The following is a 14,924-nucleotide window of genomic DNA, read 5'->3' as shown; positions in this document are numbered from 1 at the left end:
AAGCTCTCCATAAAGCCGTTCTTGAGAAGATGAGGTTACAAACAAATAGACGCGGACAGATTTTAATATATAGTAGATAGCGGGCAAGCCCGCCAGCTGAGCGGGCTGAAGCCCGCTTATCATTGTTTCTTATTAAAAGAATTCCCATATTCAATTTCGCCGGTATTCGAAAGTTCGTCGGAACTACCAGTGTTCAGCGATTTTACCCGGGCTGCATCCGCTTTATTCACGAATGCATCCAAAAGATACTGCATACACGTTAGACATGCGGAAAATCATGAAACATACATGCAGGCAGCCCGTTCGCCAGGATTCGAAAGTTGGATCGAACTACCAGTGATTATATTTAATATTTTAATTATATTTAATATTAGTTTTACGCAAACAGAAACATTTGTTACCAAAAATACGACAGTATATATATTAATGAATTTATATATAATAACAAAAGCAGTGAATGATTACGTAGCTCAGTAACACAAATGAGGACGCTGATTTAAGCTATTAGAAATATTAATTTGTATTATTCAAAGTTGCTTTTCTTATTCAGATCCAAAAATCACGAATTGTTCGAAAAATGCTCAAAAAATAGTATCTCAACAACTAACAGTCCGATCGGCTCGAAATTTACAATCTTATAATAGCCACATTTCGAAAAGAGGTTTGGTCTTTGTTCCAGAGAGATTGGCAAATTAGAAGATTAATTAGCATAATGAATAAAAATCCTCCACTACTTTAATTTTATCCATGGCGAATGGCCTTGACGATTCCAAAAGTCCAGCGGAAACCATCTCCGCTTCAGCGACACGCGTCGCTTTCGAGTCGAAGGCCGTCAACCAAGAGTTAGGAAGGGGAGAGAAGGTAGTAGCGCTTTTTTAATGAACCTTCTAATTAGGCTCCTAATTAGCAAAACAGTTTACAATGAACGCTAACCTTTATTTGATCATCCGGGAAGTGCAAAATTCAAAATTTGAACGAAATCCGTTAATTCTTTGAAAAATTACGTATTTTTGTGGACTTCTCCGGCTCAATTTCTGTAATTAAGAAAAATTCAGAAAAATTTTGTATCTCGGGAACCAATCATGCGATCGGCTCTAAATTTAGAAATTTACAACCGATGGATGGTCAGATGAAGGATGCTCTTTGTTCTAGATCGATTGGAAAATTAGATGAATAATTAGCATAATGAATAAAAAAGCGCCACTACGCTAATTTCATTCCCGGTGAATGGCCTTGACGATTCCAACAGTCGAGCGGATACCATCTCCCCCCCCCCGACTGCCGTCGCTTTCCGAGTGGAAGGCCCTCAACAAAGAGTTAGAAAGCGGAGATAAAGGTAGTAGCGCTTTTTTAATGAACCTGCTAATTATGCTTCTAATTAGCAAATCAGTTTACAATCAACGCTAACGTTCATTTGAGCATCCGGGAAGTGCAAAATTCAAAATTTGAACGATATCGGTTAATTCTTTCAAAAGTTACGTATTTTTGTGCATTTTTCCGGCTCAATTTCTCTTATTAAGAAAAATGCACTAAATATTCGTATCTCGGGAACTAATCATGCGATCGGCTCCAAATTTAGAAATTTACAACCGATGGATGGTCAGATGAAGGATGCTCTTTGTTCTAGATTGATTGGAAAATTAGATCATGAATTAGCATAATGAATAAAAAAGCGCCACTACGCTAATTTCAACCCCGGCGAATGGCCTTGACGATTCCAACAATCGAGCGAATGCCATCTTCCCCCCTCCGACACCCGTCGCTTTCCGTGTCGAAGGCCGTCAACGAAGAGTTAGGAAGGGGAGATAAGAGTAGTAGCGCTTTTTTAATGAACCTGCTAATTAGGCTCCTAATTAGCAAAACAGTTTACAAACAACGCTAACGTTCATTTAAGCATCCGGGAAGTGCAAAATTCAAAATTTGAAAAAAATTGGTCTGTTAGATCGGGAGATACGTATTTTTGGTGCATTTTTCCGACTGATTTAGTTTAATTAAGGAAAATTCGTAATTTGGGAACCAATCATCCAATTTTCTTGAAATTTCGAAATTTTTAATTCTCGGATCTTCAAACGACGGATGCCGTTGGTCCCAAGTCGATCGGCCAATTAGAAGCTTAATTAGGGGCATCACCGAAAATGCTCCAGTACCTTAATTTCGCCCCTTTCCGGGGAGAAATATCCCTTTCATAGGGAAAAGCCCAACAAAGAAAGCGAAAGAAATGAAAAACGTAGGGGAAAAAGCAGTTTTTAATTAATATCTCGGCTAATTAAAGTCGCACGAAAATGCCAATGGTCAATATGGCGAGATACGGGAATTCTGAATCCAACGGTACCTTCCGCTAAGCTCTCCATAAAGCCGTTCTTGAGAAGATGAGGTTACAAACAAACAGACGCGCACAGATTTTAATAGTATAGACTAGCGGGCAAGCCCGCCAGCTGAGCGGGCTGAAGCCCGCTTATCATTGTTCGTTTTTAAAAGATATCCTATGTTAAATTTGGCCGGTATTGAAAAGTTGAACCGAACTACCATTTTTTAGCGGCATTCGGCGGGCTTCCCCCGCTTTTTTCACCTATGCATCCAGAAGTTACCGCATACGCTATACATATGCGGAAAATCACGAAAACACCCATGCTTCCAGCCCTTTCGCGGGTATTCGAAATTTGGACCGAAATACCAGTGTTCAGCGCTTTTGGGCGGGAGCCCGCCCAAAACAGTGTTCACGTGTGCATGCAAAAGATACTGCGTACACCGTACACATGCGTAAAATCACGAAAACACCCCTCCAGCCAGCCCGCTGCCGATTCGAAAGTTGGACCGAAATACAATTTTTCAGCGATTTTGCGCGTGCTGTGCCCGCTTTATTCACGTATGCATGCTGAAGATGGTGCATAAACGATACACATGCGTAAAATCATGAAAACAAACATGGAGCCTGCCTGTTCGCCGGTATGCGAAAGTTGGACCGAATTACCAGTGTTATGTGGCTTTGCGCGGGCTCTGCCCGCTTTATTCACATATACACCCAGAAGATACTCCATACACTATACACATGCGTAAAATCACGAAAACACCCATGGAGCCAGCCAGTTCGTCGGGATTCGAAATTACCGCATTACCAGAACCGCATTACCAGTATTCTGTGCCCGCTTTATTCACGTATGCATCCATGAGATACTTTATAAACGATACACATGCGAAGAATCACGAAAACACCCATGCAGCCAGCCCGCTCGCCGAGAATCGAAGGTTTGAGCGAACTACCAGCGTTCAGCGGTTTTACCCGGTATCCGCGCGCTGTATTCACGTATGCAGCCAAATTTTATATACAGTACCCCGGAATTCGAAAGTAGGACCGAAATACCAGTGCTCAGCGATTTTGTGGACCGGGCTGCGCCCGCTTTATACACATAAGCATGGAGAGGATACTGCATAAACGATACACATGAGTTAAAGCAAGAAAACACCCGGGGAGCCAGCTCGTTCGCCGACACCGAAAGTTGGATCGAACTACCAGCGTTAAGAGGTTTTGAGCAGGCTGCGCCCACTTTTATCACATATGCATCCAGAAATCACTTTATACACTATACACATGCGGAAAATCAGGAAAACACCCATGCAGCCAGCCCGCTCGCAGAGATTCGAATGTTTGACCGAACTACCAGTGTTCAGCGGTTTTACCCGGTATCCGCGCGCTGTATTCACGTATGCGACCAAATTTTATGTACAGTACCCCGGAATTCGAAAGTTGGACCGAACTACCAGTGTCCTGTAGTTTTGCGCGGGCTGCTCCCGCTTTATTCAAGTATGCATGCAGAAGATACCGCATACACGTTACACATGCGAAAAATCCCGAAAACACACATTGAGCCAACACGGTCGCTTGGATTCGAAAGTAGGACCGAACTACCAGTAATCAGAGATTTTGAGCGAATTTCGGCCGCTTTATTCACTTATGCATCCAGAAGATGCTGCGTACACGAGGCACATGCGTAAAATCACGCAAACACCCATGGACCCAGCCCGTTCGCCGGGATTCGAAATTAGGACCGAACTACCAGAGTTCAGCTTTATTCATTTATGCATCCAGAAGACACTGCATACACAACAGATATGCGTAAAATCACAAAAAACATGAGTGTAGCCTGCCTGCTCACCGGGATTCGAAAGTTACCGTATACCATCTCAAAGGAGCAAAGAAAAATCTTTAATCTAAAAAAAAAAAAAAAAGTGTGAATTTAATTTTTATTGGTGCGAACTTATTTAAAATATCATTTGCATTAAAAGATAATATCTAAATTAAGTGCACGTATCTAATAACATAAAAAAATATATTATTCCAAAAAATCAAATTTATTATTAAAAAAATAACAACATATTTTTAAAAAATAGCTTTTTCAGATTTTTTAATTAATATCCCAGCTGATTAAAGTTGTACAACTTCAAGAACGTCATCATTTAAATTTAATGTAATATAATAACTTTTATTCAATATCAATAAAAGAATTAACGTGACAATCATCCTAACCTGAAATTAAAAAAAAATTGTGAAAAGCAGCTGTTTATTTAAAATGCCTACATTAACGAAATATTTTTAAAATACAGTTAGGTAACATGCAATCGCGTGCTTTATTCAACTTTAGAATATAACCTTGATTTGTATCTGCGGCGATTCAAGAAACTGTTGCAATCGGAAAAATGAGCCCGAAAATTAGCGTTTTCACAGTTTTTAATTAATATCTCAGCTGATTAACGTCCTACGAAGATGAGAATGGTATCATTGGATTCGTAGAATTTTTTGGAATCCGCAGACACCTGCCTCGAATTCCAACTCAGCGCCGTTCCATAGATATTTAAGAAAAAAGAAATTGACACGTGACCTTTCGCCAGCACAAATCTCGAGCGGAAGCAATTGTCATCCCCCCGGCGGTTTCGAAAAAGCAATTTTATCTCAGCTAATTCCGAGACGGTTGCCACTCCGAAAAATGAAATAACGTTTTCGCAGTTTTTAATTAATAACTCCGCCGATTATTGTCGTACGAAGATGGGACCGGTATCGATGGATTCGTTGATTTTTTTCGAATGCGGGGATATGCGTTTCGAATCGCAACTCGGAGGCGTTCCGCAGATATTCGAGAAAAACGAATTTGGCACTCGGCCAAATCCCTAAAATAGGGGAAACCCGTGAAAGAAAGTGCAAAACGTAGGAAAATGTAGGGAGAAAATCAGTTTTTAATTAATATCTCGGCTAATTAAAGTCGCACGAAGATGCCGATGGTCAATCCGGCGAGCCACGGGCATTCTGAATCCAACGGTACCTTCCGCTAAGCTCTACACCCAGCCGTTCCCGAGGAGATGATGTTACAAACACACAAACAGACAGAGGCACACAGATTTTAATAGTATAGACTAGCGGGCAAGCCCGCCAGCTGAGCGGGCTGAAGCCCGCTTATCATTGTTCGTTTTTAAAAGATATCCTATGTTAAATTTGGCCGGTATTGAAAAGTTGAACCGAACTACCATTTTTTAGCGGCATTCCGCGGGCTTCCCCCGCTTTTTTCACCTATGCATCCAGAAGTTACCGCATACGCTATACATATGCGGAAAATCACGAAAACACCCATGCTTCCAGCCCTTTCGCGGGTATTCGAAATTTGGACCGAAATACCAGTGTTCAGCGCTTTTGGGCGGGAGCCCGCCCAAAACAGTGTTCACGTGTGCATGCAAAAGATACTGCGTACACCGTACACATGCGTAAAGTCACGAAAACACCCCTCCAGCCAGCCCGCTGCCGATTCGAAAGTTGGACCGAAATACAATTTTTCAGCGATTTTGCGCGTGCTGTGCCCGCTTTATTCACGTATGCATGCTGAAGATGGTGCATAAACGATACACATGCATAAAATCACGAAAACAAACATGGAGCCTGCCTGTTCGCCGGTATTCGAAAGTTGGACCGAATTACCAGTGTTATGTGGCTTTGCGCGGGCTCTGCCCGCTTTATTCACATATACACCCAGAAGATACTCCATACACTATACACATGCGTAAAATCACGAAAACACCCATGGAGCCAGCCAGTTCGTCGGGATTCGAAATTACCGCATTACCAGAACCGCATTACCAGTATTCTGTGCCCGCTTTATTCACGTATGCATCCATGAGATACTTTATAAACGATACACATGCGAACAATCACGAAAACACCCATGCAGCCAGCCCGCTCGCCGAGATTCGAAAGTTTGAGCGAACTACCAGTGTTCAGCGGTTTTACCCGGTATCCGCGCGCTGTATTCACGTATGCATCCAAATTTTATATACAGTACCCCGGAATTCGAAAGTAGGACCGAAATACCAGTGTTCAGCGATTTTGTGGAGCGGGCTGCGCCCGCTTTATACACATAAGCATGGAGAGGATACTGCATAAACGATACACATGAGTTAAAGCAAGAAAACACCCGGGGAGCCAGCTCGTTCGCCGACACCGAAAGTTGGATCGCACTACCAGCGTTAAGAGGTTTTGAGCAGGCTGCGCCCACTTTTATCACATATGCATCCAGAAATCACTTTATACACTATACACATGCGGAAAATCAGGAAAACACCCATGCAGCCAGCCCGCTCGCAGATTCGAATGTTTGACCGAACTACCAGTGTTCTGTAGTTTCGCGCGGGCTGCTCCCGCTTTATTCAAGTATGCATGCAGAAGATACCGCATACACGTTACACATGCGAAAAATCCCGAAAACACACATTGAGCCAACACGGTCGCTTGGATTCGAAAGTTGGACCGAACTACCAGTAATCAGAGGTTTTGAGCGAATTTCGGCCGCTTTATTCACTTATGCTTCCAGAAGATGCTGCGTACACGAGGCACATGCGTAAAATCACGCAAACACCCATGGACCCAGCCCGTTCGCCGGGATTCGAAATTAGGACCGAACTACCAGAGTTCAGCTTTATTCATTTATGCATCCAGAAGACACTGCATACACAACAGATATGCGTAAAATCACAAAAAACATGAGTGTAGCCTGCCTGCTCACCGGGATTCGAAAGTTACCGTATACCATCTCAAAGGAGCAAAGAAAAATCTTTAATCTAAAAAAAAAAAAAAAAAGTGTGAATTTAATTTTTATTGGTGCGAACTTATTTAAAATATCATTTGCATTAAAAGATAATATCTAAATTAAGTGCACGTATCTAATAACATAAAAAAATATATTATTCCAAAAAAATCAAATTTATTATTAAAAAAATAACAACATATTTTTAAAAAATAGCTTTTTCAGATTTTTTAATTAATATCCCAGCTGATTAAAGTTGTACAACTTCAAGAACGTCATCATTTAAATTTAATGTAATATAATAACTTTTATTCAATATCAATAAAAGAATTAACGTGACAATCATCCTAACCTGAAATTAAAAAAAAATTGTGAAAAGCAGCTGTTTATTTAAAATGCCTACATTAACGAAATATTTTTAAAATACAGTTAGGTAACATGCAATCGCGTGCTTTATTCAACTTTAGAATATAACCTTGATTTGTATCTGCGGCGATTCAAGAAACTGTTGCAATCGGAAAAATGAGCCCGAAAATTAGCGTTTTCACAGTTTTTAATTAATATCTCAGCTGATTAACGTCCTACGAAGATGAGAATGGTATCATTGGATTCGTAGAATTTTTTGGAATCCGCAGACACCTGCCTCGAATTCCAACTCAGCGCCGTTCCATAGATATTTAAGAAAAAAGAAATTGACACGTGACCTTTCGCCAGCACAAATCTCGAGCGGAAGCAATTGTCATCCCCCCGGCGCTTTCGAAAAAGCAATTTTATCTCAGCTAATTCCGAGACGGTTGCCACTCCGAAAAATGAAATAACGTTTTCGCAGTTTTTAATTAATAACTCCGCCGATTATTGTCGTACGAAGATGGGACCGGTATCGATGGATTCGTTGATTTTTTTCGAATACGGGGATATGCGTTTCGAATCGCAACTCGGAGCCGTTCCGCAGATATTCGAGAAAAACGAATTTGGCACTCGGCCAAATCCCAAAAATAGGGCAAACCCGTGAAAGAAAGTGCAAAACGTAGGGAAATGTAGGGAGAAAATCAGTTTTTAATTAATATCTCGGCTAATTAAAGTCGCACGAAGATGCCGATGGTCAATATGGCGAGCCACGGGCATTCTGAATCCAACGGTACCTTCCGCTAAGCTCTACACCCAGCCGTTCCCGAGGAGATGATGTTACAAACACACAAACAGACAGAGGCACACAGATTTTAATAGTATAGAAGATAGATAATTAAAAAGCATATATTTTTCAGGAACCATTACGGAAGTTCAGGTACCCGGTTGCGAAAGTACAGATTACGAAATTAACAACAGTAAACTACGTTAAAAATGTGTAAACAGTATTAGAAATCAACCAATTCGGAGACGTGATTGTTCACAGTCTTAGGTATAAAGGGAAGGAAGATGGTGTCTTCTGAACAGGTCCTAAAGATAAAACTCTTTCCTGTCTCTTTTTTTTCTCCTCTTGCTAACGGCAGCTGTGCGAAGGAGTGTTGCATGTGAACGGGGCTATAATCAGCACTTAAACTCAGACGGAGTTTGGCTAAGCTGCTTCTTAGCATCTAAGTGGAATTGTAATTCCAGCCAATAATGCCCCAAATAAGACAAGGTCCAATACTTTTTTTCCATTTAACTATTTAAAATTAATTTATTAATTTATTAGATTTCTCTTTGTGTATTTATATTTTTCTTTATTTAATTAAGTTATCACTTATTTAATTAATTTAATTATTTAAGTGATTAAATGAATTAAAATTAATCATAATTTAAATTTATTATTTAATTATTTTAATTTTTAGCTATTTAATTTTTTAATTCCCCCCCCCTTCTCACAGTCTTCCATAGGGCTCCGGCACTTCTAATTTTAGAAATTAAGCCCTGATTACATCCAGTAAAGTTTCTTTTTTTCTGTCTTTTCTTCACTTCAAAAAAATGTGGTAAAAGTATAGTTTTGGGTACCCCTTGGCGATGTTTGGCAGTACATGGATACCAATTTTGTGCAGTTCTTTGACTCGTTATTTTGGCTTGCGAAGCGGCGATTTTTGCGTCAAAAATCACCACTACACAAAGCCAAAATAACATAACAAACAATTGCACAAACTCGGTATCCATGTACACATCGACTTATTTTCACTTAACCCCCCCCCCCCCGAATTGCTCAAAAATGGCATTGCGCACTCCTTTGACTTTATCCATGTACACGTGGACCTATTTTCACTTAAAAAAACCCCGAATTGCACAAAAATGGCATTGTGCACTCTTTTAACTTTATCCATGTACACATCGATATATTTTCACTTAAAAAGTTAAAGGAGCATCAAAGTCTACAATATAGGCAAACAAAAAATACATAATCTCAATAAAATACATTTTTAACCAAACCAATAAAATAACATAAAAAAGGAAAAACATCTTATACATTTAAGCACCACCAAAAGCAAATATTCACTTACCATGATTTTCGAGTTCGCTTCGTACACCAGAGCCACGTAAAAATCAAAATGTCAATCATACTCAAATGACTTTTTCAAACCAGGTACTCCTTCTGATCGAACGCTTCACATAGTGACCATCTGAACCTTTCATCCTACAAACCCATTCAAATCCATCTAAACGATTTTAACACACACCACAAAAATGCTTACAAAACATCCCATGATTCAAAATTTCCCAGAATCATGCACCTGATTACATCACAATAGGGTTTTCATAACATTCATCTACTCAGGCTACCATAAATGAAACAACAACTTGGGGATAAATCAAACAGCAACTTCGCCATAATACAAGGGTACCTTAAAGTCTACTCTACCCAAAAATACCTTCTCTCTCCTTATATACTACCTGCTTTACCACTGGCAGCCATTTTACGATGCACAGCGCACAGTATGTGATGTACTACCTAACTGACGTCCAACAAATATTTTCCCATCAGTCAAGTTCACCGTAATCACGCAACCAATCATGTCATAATAGGGTTAACTTTAACTAAGGTTACCATAAATGAAACAATAACTTGGCAATAAACGAAACAATATCTTGGCGATAATCCAAGGGGCACCCTTAAATATAGGCTAACCTCTTGCATAACTCAAAAACGATTCGCTATAGGAAGTTGAAGTTTTGTATATGGGTTTGCTGTACTGCCCCTATACCCAGGTTAAAAGTCCCTACCCTGCCATTATTTTTGCAATCTTTGGTCAGAGACATATACTTCCAATTATTGAAGTGTTTTAAATGATAAAAATATTCATGTTTTTGGCCATTTCAGACTTTTTTTTTTTAAAAGAAAAGTTGTACTAATAAAGAAATAACGTTTAATGCATTCTGCCAGTTTTTGTACTTATATTTGGGATACTCATTATGAAAAAAGAAAAACAAGAAATTCGAGTCCCATATAAAAAAGATTGACCGTTATATTTAATTTCAAAATCTGCAGTTTTTAATTTCATTTTCAACTTGCCATGAGGGATCGATTAATAAAGTTAGAATTATTCTAGCGAATAAGCTTAAATGAAATGAAGCAAAAAAATATGTATAATTTAATAAGCATACAAATATGTCACGTGGTGTCCATATCAGATTTTTTGGTACTTTTCCGTTTTGCCGCCTCCGATAAATTCTCCAATAATGGTACAACTGATGTCAGACGGAATATCCTCGCTGGTAACCTTTTAGCCTCATTTTCAAAACAAGTCGCAGCCATTTCTAATCAGATTGATTGTTTCTTTCAATACTGGCATACAATTAATTACGTAGAATTTTTACCAGATACAGGGTTATCCAAATTAAAATTCCCCAACTCAGTGGCATGTGCAGAGTGTTGTATGGGTCATAATGCGATGAAATTTTAAAAACAGACACTTCAAATCATGTGCTCGAGATTTATTACGCACAAAAAAATGGTACAAGAAGTTGCCGATAGGTGGCGCTGTAACACTAGTAATGTGCATGTTGCAGTTGATTTGCAGAAATAAAGCTTCTGCACAACGTATCCAAAAGACGAGCCCTACAAAAGTGGAAGACAGGCCTTACACAGGCAGTTGTTTCCAGCTCCGTGATGCACAATGGCGACTTTGAAAGACAAAGCTCTGTTAGTGAAACTTTTCTACCAGAATGACGAGAACTCCTGTGCTGCGATAAGAGCATTCCGTCGGCTGAAGATCTTACGCCGAGGACCAATGACACCACGCATTCTACGAGACATGATGAAGAAGTTCGAAAGAAAGGGACAGCTGGGAATTTTACCAGGTAGAGGACGACAGGTTGTGGAATCTGCACGCATAGAAGACATTGCTTTGGCTGTCGTGGACCCCACTAGCCAATCACCATATGGTGTTGTCAGTGTGCCAACTGTTTCTCATGTTGTTGATATGCCCTATACGACCAATGCGTCGAATCCTCGGTTATTTTCCTTAAAAAATCCATAGTCGTCATCAGCTGTCCAATGGGGATCCTGTAGTTCGGAAAACATTTGCATTGCAGTTTCTTGCCAGGTGAAAATGAGGCCCATTTTCACCTGAATGGTCAAGTGAATACGCACAACTGCCGCATTTGGGCAAGTGAAAACCTGCGCGCAATCCATCAAGTGTCTTTGAACCCTCCAAAGGTTACTGTATGGTGCGGTTTCACTGCAACATTCGTCACTGGGCCTTATTTTTTTGAAGAGGTGACTCCAACAGGGTTCAAAAGCTGCTCTGTCACAAGAAAACGGTATCAGGACATGTTGACAACGTTTATGATCCCTGAACTGCAACAATGTGGCCGCCTACTGGACATGATATTTATGCAGGATGGTGCACCTCCCCATATTCTTCGTGGTGTTCAACAGGTGTTATGGGCAACTTTTACCGATGCACCTGTTTCCCTACGACTTGGCCTCCCCGCTCACCTGATCTCACACTATGCGATTTTTGGTTATGTGGATTCTTAAAGGATTGGGTCTACCGAGAACACCCAGCAACCTTGGCACATCTGAAAGACGCAATTATTCGACATGATCGCGGAACTAATGTGGACTTACTGCGTTCCGCTGTGGAACACGCTGCTTTGCAAATGGAAAGAGTTGTGGAGATCTACGGCACACGTATAGAACATCTGTAGAATGTCTTGTTGATCTTCAGCACCACCTATCGGCAACTTCTTGTACTAATTTTTTTGTTTAATAAATCTCGTGCACATGATCTGAAGTGTCTGTTTTTAAAAGTTCATCACATTATGACCCATACAACACTCTGCACAGGCTTCTGAGTTGGGGAAGTTTAATTTGGATAACCCTGTAGTTCAGTTTTATGTCATAAGGCCATTCGCGGTAATTAAGTCAATTAGGATGCAATCGCACCGCTTATCTGAGGGCGAAAATGTAGAAAAGGCAATGTCAAGGATTAAATTCATCAATTCTAATGAGAATGCGTTAGCGACGTAAAGCACTGTGGTTTTACATAACTTCTGATTGTATAAGCTAATTGTACAAGTTGAAATAATTCTTGCATTTAAACTTGTTTTAGAAGTTAAAATTTAATTTGAAATGAACATAGATAATTAGAGATAATTAGATTTTTGCAGCTTAGTTTATGTGATTTGATATCACTTGGGGTCTTGTGATATGAACTGGCAAATCAGGATGTTGAACCATGAAAGCATAGTAAACTCTTAAATTAATGTCTTTTTACAAATTTATTGTCTTTATTGGTTTTTTACAGAATTTTAAATGATATTAAAATGTTTATGCCTTCAAAATAAAAAAAATTTGGAACTAACATTTGTTAACATTTTATAGGCGTATACTGTATGTTGTCGTCAATAAAGTCTGCTTGGCGAGATTTGCGCCGGCGAAACGGAAAAGTACCCTTTTTTTTTACTATTTCTAATAAAAGTCGAGAGATTACTTATGCGAATAGTTTAATTTCTGATGGATGCAGTTTTGCTTATTTTCTTTGATTTTTTTTTTCTGAATTATTTTGTACAATTTTGACAGTAAACTGGGTGTTTTCTTTGATTTCTTGGCCTGGAAGTTTTAGGATAGTTCGTTAGTTTAGAGAAATTTTCTTCAGTTTTAATAGAATTTAGAAAAATTTGCTGAATTTTTCTAGGGAGCTTCGGAATTTGATTCGTATGTTTTGGACAACCACGGTAAAAATATATTTATGGGTGCCCCTTGGTGACGATTGGCAATTTTTGGTGGTACATGGACACCAAGTTTGTGCAGTTCTTTGACATGTAATTTTGGCATTGTGTAGCAGCAATTTTTGTGTCAAAATTTTCCGCTATACAAAGCCAAAATAACAAGTCGAAGCATTGCACAAACTCGGTACCCATAGGCACATTGACCTGTTTTCACTTTTAAAAAAAAATCAGAAAATTGCACAAACTTGGCATTGGGCATTCCCTTGACTTTGTCCATGTGTACATCAATCTATTTTCTCTTAAAAAATCAAAGGAGCAGCCAATTCTACACTAGAGCCAAACAAAAAATATGTAATCTCAAAAACAAGATTACATATTTTTTGTTTGGCTCTAGTGTAGAATTGGCTGCTCCTTTGATTTTTTAAGAGAAAATAGATTGATGTACACATGGACAAAGTCAAGGGAATGCCCAATGCCAAGTTTGTGCAATTTTCTGTTTAAGTCAAACAATGAAATAACATAAAAAAAGGAAATTCATCTTAGCACTACACAAAGGAAATATCCACTAACATTATCAGATTTTTTTCACTTAGCTTTTCAGATTTAGAAATTTCTGTCTTCAGTCAGTCAAAGTAGCATCCAAAAACTTCCTAAAATTATTTGAACTAGATTTGTATACTGACATTGCCACATAAACCTTCATTTACACACCAGTCACTTAATCCTCTGAGCAGTGCAGGATTTTAGATCCGTCATGAAGACTGGTATTTAAACAGCATTTATTAATTGAGTTTGTATAATTACTTATTTTAGTCTGTATTTTTATAAACTTACATTCATTATGATGATATTTAGATTATTAAAGAAATTAAGAAAGCAAAATATTTTAAATTATAAGCTAATATATGCCAAGTCACGAAATATCTGATACTGGATAAAGCCAGTCATAACACTCAGAGAGTTAATGCTTTTTTTCCCTTTCATTCCGAATCATACAGAAACTTAATTAATCTTACCACATAAGCCATTTTACCATGTAAATCACAAAATGACCACATACTTCCTAACTAACACCCTACACACAAACCCTTACAAATCTTTTTTACATCATTCTAATTCACCACAATCAAACAACCAATTATGCCATAATAGGTTTTCCATAACATTCAACTACTCAGGTTACCATACATGAAACAACATTTTAGTGGTAATCCAAGAGTCACCCTTAAATATACTTTAAATCGACAACCACAATATTTACTGACTAACATGTGGCCTTACACAGAAAACACATGCATATTTTTGTTTCGTTTAGAATAAACTGAGCTCTTATGGTTTTTACTGCAGATCACACACAGTGTATTATAAAAACAGAGATGTTGCATATGGCGGTATCTGTGACATCGGAGGCAATGTGTATGCCCTCATTTCTTCAATTTGTACTCTTTAGTATGCACATTCATACACATAATATTGTTCACCTTGAATATTGCTCAGCCTTCTTCTGTTCATTACAGTTCCAGAAAGTAAACTGGATGTTTTAGTATGGCATCTGGTTTTGCAGGTAAACTGCTTCACCATGAGGATAGGAAAATTTCTTCTTAATAATTTTTTTTTTAAATCTTCTCTTCTGTAGTTGCTTTCATCATATTCTTCAGTTGACAGTCAGTGAAACTTCAGTGTTAACTGTCTTCATCACCTGATTGATAATTGTGGAAGGTT

At 38.8% G+C, this 14,924-nt stretch overlaps 1 protein-coding gene across 5 annotated transcripts in view; it reads left to right on the top strand.

The window, feature by feature from the left end:
• Nucleotides 1-14,924, top strand: part of kto (mediator complex subunit kohtalo) — a 230,910-nt gene that overhangs the window by 26,830 nt on the left and 189,156 nt on the right. The window lies entirely within an intron of this gene.

Source organism: Stegodyphus dumicola, chromosome 6 (assembly GCF_044657685.1).
Source record: "Stegodyphus dumicola isolate Sdum_Otavi_A_Nest chromosome 6, ASM4465768v1".
Lineage (NCBI taxonomy): Eukaryota > Metazoa > Arthropoda > Arachnida > Araneae > Eresidae > Stegodyphus > Stegodyphus dumicola.
Note: the sequence above shows the minus strand (reverse complement) of the source record. Positions and strands in the feature narration are given on the sequence as shown.